This window comes from Haliotis cracherodii, unplaced genomic scaffold (genome assembly GCF_022045235.1).
Source record: "Haliotis cracherodii isolate W230 unplaced genomic scaffold, xgHalCrac1.p SCAF_7, whole genome shotgun sequence".
NCBI classification, from domain to species: domain Eukaryota; kingdom Metazoa; phylum Mollusca; class Gastropoda; order Lepetellida; family Haliotidae; genus Haliotis; species Haliotis cracherodii.
Genome location: NW_027266330.1, coordinates 46,486,698 through 46,492,980, shown reverse-complemented (window position 1 = coordinate 46,492,980; position 6,283 = coordinate 46,486,698). Strand labels below are relative to the sequence as shown.

The 6,283-nt window shown below is 37.8% G+C and overlaps 1 pseudogene; it reads left to right on the top strand.

The window, feature by feature from the left end:
- The first annotated feature begins 385 nt into the window (after nucleotides 1–385).
- LOC139448514 (uncharacterized) lies at nucleotides 386–4,687 on the top strand (annotated as a pseudogene).
- The last annotated feature ends 1,596 nt before the right edge of the window (nucleotides 4,688–6,283 follow it).

The following is a 6,283-nucleotide window of genomic DNA, read 5'->3' as shown; positions in this document are numbered from 1 at the left end:
TTAGTTCCCTCCTCCACCCACCTCGGCATTTATTCCAAATTTAAAAATTTCAAAAAATCAATATAAGCAACCCCTAAAAGCCCCCTCTTGGGTTGCACACACCACTTTCACCCTTCTCGGAATACACTAAATGGTCCGGCCAGGCCCGTGTGCGAAATACGCTGTAGTCGGAAAGCGCACGTTAAATCTTTTATATCAGTCAGTCAGTCAGTCAATATTCAAGCCATTTGAAGACAGCCTGGTCCGGTGATTGTTGTTATGAGCAACAATCCATGCCACCATGCCATGACACTGTCAACATGGGTTGCTGTGGACCAATTCTAACCTGAAATTCCCCAGTTCAGTAGCATAAGAGCCCTATCTTCTCCTACAAAATAAGAGATATATGATAAGGACCTCTGTATTTGTTGCATTGTCTTGTTTACAGGTTTATGCATTCAATGATGATGACCAGGACCTACAAGTGACCCTAGTTCAGGTGAGTTACAACAATTCATACTCAATGAAAATGAACCATGTCACCTCATATGAGCTAATACTTTTACTTTATGTTTGGGGCTTATCAGGGACAATTACTTAATTATTTCATCTTGGTCATGAGGCCATTAGCGGTGACATGATGACAACAGCAACCTACATGACATGTACAGGCTCCTAATATTGGATGAGCAATGAAGCCCAGTTGCTGATTCTTTGAGTGGATAGTCTGAACTAGGCATTTTATTTATCCTCAGAAAAAATGTCATTTATATATAATGTACACTTTTCAACCGAATTAGTTTGACGTTGACATTATGTTGCAGGGGTTACTCCATGAGGAATCAGCACAGGAATGTCATGAGGTTAGTAAAGCAGAAACAGAAACCCAGATAGCCCACCTGTACCTGTAAAGTTTGCATACTGTTGTTACCGGGGACACATGTGGCCTATTCATCTATGGCGCCGCAATTCGCTGTACAGAGTTGCATCCCCTGGGCACACCAGAAGCCTATGATTGTGGGTTCGACTCCTGTTTTGCCCCGGTTCTAGGTTTGTCAGCACCATACCAGTGCTCGTGGGTTTCACCGAAGTGGTAAACGTCTGAGACCTGCATCACTTCGGGGTTTCCTCCCACATTAAACTGACACGCCGCGATATACATGTAACTGTAATACTGTTAAAAGCGGTGTTAAACTCACTAACTTCTTTATGACCGTATACTTAATCTTGCCCTAGACTTAAAATGCCATGAGTTTATAAAGCTATTTTGACCCAATATTCAGCAGTTTTCTTTTTGCATGTATCTGCATATACTTAATGTGAAGTGAAGTGTGTTAATTGTTTGAGAAGTTCAACTGACTAGTGAGTAACATATTTTGGAACCATACACCCATATGATATGTTTCTTTTATTAGAATCTACCCATCATGGAATGCCAGGATCTTCCAGTAAGTACTTTGTCAGATTTGATACTACTTTAACCTCATTTTACAGTGCATATTAAACATTGTGTGTACACATGGTTTGTTATTCTTAATTATACTAAAATATTACTACATGTATGTAACTGAAAGTTATTATGATCCACATGATCAAATAAGCTATTTTGAATACCTATGATAAGAGAAGTATGCAATTTATGTAACTTTATGTACCTACTAGGGTATTTTTTCGAAAAACTACTATTTTCAGGTGATTTATTACAAAGGAAGAGCACCACAAAAGAGTTGAAAGGTAATTAAACTTTAATCATTTCATGAACAACATACCGGTATATTAAATAAATTACTATATTAGCTTGAAAAGTAATGTTATTGCTGTGATGGTAAGGCTCAGTGACTGCATGTCTTGAATATGAATATAATGTTGTTTTTGGTAATAGTTAATTTTTTAACACAAATAAATGCTCTCACTGCAATGTTCCTCAATCTATCTGTCAGTTATAAAACTTCCGTTTGTCATCTTCTCTGAACTAAGTGCCAGGTCATAGAAAAGGAATATCAATGTCAAATACATGTCAGGCAGACTGATCAAGCACCTGATTGTTTGTTTTGGTGTAGACTACATTTTAAGTACCAATTCTATAAAAAGGACCCATTTTAGGATCTTTTTATGACCTTTTATGCTTCTAATTAATCTGACCTATTATTTTCAGGCATCTAAGATTGTGCAAACTGAGAAAATGGTAAGTTAATATATATGTAACTGATTTATAGTTAATTGACTAAACCCTAATATGTTAAAAATGGTAGATAGTTCCTGATATATGTAAACCAACTGTTTGATTCTCTTTCAGGTTGAGACATACTTGCAAAGAAGGCGGCACAATAAAAAGGTGAGCAGATTGTAGAAATAATGGGCAGTAACTGACATGTTCATATGCTAGTGTATATATGTATGTGGATTTTCATGGGCCATGGACACTGTTGCTGTGCATGCCTATAACTGAAATTGATGACTCACCCTGATTATGATCCTTGGCAACATTACTATCCACATGGGTTTCATTCAGATTAGAGCTAATGATTCACTGTCTTATCCAAATGATAATCACCACATTTCCTATAGCAAGATCAGTATTGTGAAAAACTGGAAATTAACACAGGCAATGGTACAGGCACTGTGTTAATACAATGTGGATTGTATTTGTGTATCTTTCTTCCCTTATTTGGCTTATTTGTCATACAGCATCTGGTATAAGATATGAATTATCAGTATCCAGTTCAAACAATCTGATATGCCCTTGCTTTAAATTGTTAAAATATAAATTGAAAACTTCAAAATAGAATATACAGAAATGACTGAATCCTCTTTGTCCACTTAGTACCATGCTTTAATATAAACACATATAACACTGATTTTGTCCATAGATGTCCCCCTGCAAATTCAATGTTGGCATGATTGTGGAGGCATTGAGGAGGATGGCTTTTGGTATGTAATTACTGTTTGCATTGTTGAAGGAAATTTCATATATTGAATTGTTTTCATCACGTTTCACACAAGTATTTTTTTATGATTATGTTCAGATTGCAACGATTTGCTAAGATACTGATGGATCATGATCTTCCTTATGTATCAATATTTATTATTTCATATCAATTAATTGCTTTAACTCTCCTGACTGAAAATCAATTGTCTGTCCCCCTTTTTCATACTAGGCATTTCATCTGAACTTTTTAGCTCTTTGAAACAGAAACTTTGCTTGAAGGATCACACTTTTTGTGACTCTTGAAATTGCTCACATAAATGCATTGTGGCAGTAGTGAAAATGACATTTGTGTTCATTACGGAACCATTTCTGGAGTTTATGCTGAATAACATATGTCCTTTCTGTCTGATGATTCCCATCTGTTACCCAGCTACAACCTATGCCAAGTAACTCCAGTTTTCATCTCTTTCGAAACCTCTGGGTTTTAAGCTGACATTTTATGTGATGACATGCAGATTAACACATGTTGGTAGCATCTGAGTAGTATGATTCTTATAATTTGATGTTCTTTTGAAGTCCAGTTCATGCTTATAATTACTGAAAAGAACTTGTTATTGTATTATCGAAATTAGGGAGACATGTGATAGCAGTTAAATGTTTTCTGACAGGAAGTGCATAGTGGTTTGAGTTGGTTGGTTTGACTTATTGTTTTTAAAAGAACTTCTATACACTTTGTATTCCAGTAGTGTTGTGTTTTCCATCTGCTAATAATAGATTCTGGGAAAATGTCAGTGGGGCAACAGTTATTTACAGAACAGTGAAAATGGAAATTCATGTTATCCTTCATTTTCTGCCTCAATCATGATTTATTTTTTATCTTTATAAAACAAATACAGGTATAAAGCCAAAATATTATCGGTCCAAAAGGAGAAAGTGAACCTACATTGGACTGGCTACAACTTAGACGAGTGGCTATCAACAAACAAGATTAGGTTAGAGGTAAGCAGAATACAAAGATAGAGCATAAACATAATCAGTTATAAAAGTTTTCACACAGATTACAACATGATTAATGATTTTCATACCATCAATAATTTCTTACATTGTCAATCCCTGGCCTCGTCATACCAAAAGACGTTAAAAGAAGGTACTTGTTGTTACCCTGTCTCGCGCTCTGCATTAGGGAGCTAAAACAGGGACTAGTCAGCTTGGAGTCATGTACTGTGTACTGAGTAGGGTATTCATGTTAAACTGCGGAATGGTATTTTAGTGGGCTAGAATCAGTCCGGACTAGTACAAGCAGCCACACACACACACACACACACACACACACACAGGTACGTGCATGCACGCCGCCATATATGTGCACTAATCTTGGACACGCCGTTAAACCCAATTTCAACTCACCTCACCTCTCTTACATTGTTCATGTGGCTAAGGCATGTGGTATGTGTTTATTACTGAAATGAAAAGCATTTTAATGTTTTTTCATATCTTTTCAGAATATGTGCACATAGGTTTCAATGACCAGACGAAAAAAAGAATTCATTTCAAGTATGTTGAGAAGAAAACGTAAGTAAAGTAGACTATTTACATTCATTATACGTCTTATGCCGTAGGCTCTATTGTAAACTCTAGGCTGCATATAGGCTGCAATTTATCTGATGCTATATTAGACAATATGGATCCACTCATCTATACAGCTATTTTCTTCTGTGATAGGACCCATCGCTGGAAACATCGCCTCACCCATGAGACATAGTGCAAAGTCGCCCAAGGACATGTCTTGTAATATAGCATGTGAATAAATATGTTTTTGAAAGATCTCACGAAATTAGTTTTATTTTTTGTGCTTGTAATCATGTGAACTAAAACTTTTGGGGGGGGAAAAAGGTCATTTAAAGCAACTCCAGATTAAACTATCCAATGATTGAACCTTATTTCTCCTGAATTTAAACAATCCTGCTAAATATTACTGCAGAAAAAAATTCTGCCAGAAATTTCTGTAGAAAAAAAAAAATTCTGCCAGAAATTTCTGTAGGAAAAAAAAATACTGCCAGAAATTTCTGCAGAAAAAAAAAATTCTGCCAGAAATTTCTGCAGTAATGCATTTTCTGAGCCAATTTTTGAGCTTGTAAACATGTGTACACACTGGGACACATATAATTGGGATTCGTCTCCTCGAGATCTTTCCAATGATATAAAACATGTTTTTGTAGCTCGCTTCCTTCTGTGTGGTCAAGTTCGGACTCCTGGCCATTCCTAAGTTGTCCCGCCCTGCCTTCAATACTCTGTGACCTTGACACCATAAACGTAGCAGCAGACCATGTAGACCCCTCGAACTGGTCGTCTAGCGCGAATACTTTCAGCGAGTGAACGGTTCCTCACTGTCTGGGCTGATGTATCCTACCTTGTATTTCCGTAGTTGTAGAGGCGGTCGTGGTGGTTCTTTCACGTAAGTTTTACGTGCCTTATGAATCTGTTCTGTGCCCTGGTAGTGATACGTGGTCGACCGGATCTGGAAAGGCCACGTGTTGTCAAGCGTGTCTGATAACGGTTCCACAGTTTTGTAATGGTGCTTGGTACTATTTGGTGCTACGTGGAAAAACCTGGATAATGCTTAAGATGATTCTCCTGTATGCAGTCGGCCGATGGCGCTGTTTTGTTGGACTTCCGTCAGTCGTGTTTTCGCTGTTCACTTGCTGTAAGATTGTGATGGCATGCAAATGAAAACCCAACGTTTTCATAGCCCAACAAGTGATGTTGCACATGCATGTCGTGTTGGTGTGTCTCATGTGGTTTTGTTTTTGCGATATTCCCATCTTTTCAACAAAAAATCAAGCCTAATCCATGCAAACATTTTTGGTATTAATTTTGTATGGATATCGGCAACACCGATATTTACGATTTTACTACTTTTGCGTCTCTTATAATATATATCGCACATTCTGCGTACCTAAAGGAAACTACATTTCAAGAACTAATGTTCCAAAAGTTATCGTCTCAGCATGTCACGCCATAAATGAATATTTGAAAAGTGCCAATACAAGATGGTGAGTATCCTAACACCTGGGCCTTATCATTATTCAGCCAATATAAACCCTGTCTTCAATTATTAGGGGGCACGGGTGGCCCAGTCGTCTAAGGAGTTGCGTCCCTTGGGCACGCCAGAAACCTATGATTGTGGGTTCGAATCCCGGTTCGCCCCAATTGTTTCAAGGTTTGTCAGTACCATACCCGTACTCGTGGGTTTCACCGAAGTGGTAAACGTCTGAGACCTGCATCACTTCGGGCTTTCCTCCCACATTAAGCTGACACGCCGTGATATAACTGGAATACTGTTAAAAGCGGCGTTAAACCCAACTCACTCACTCA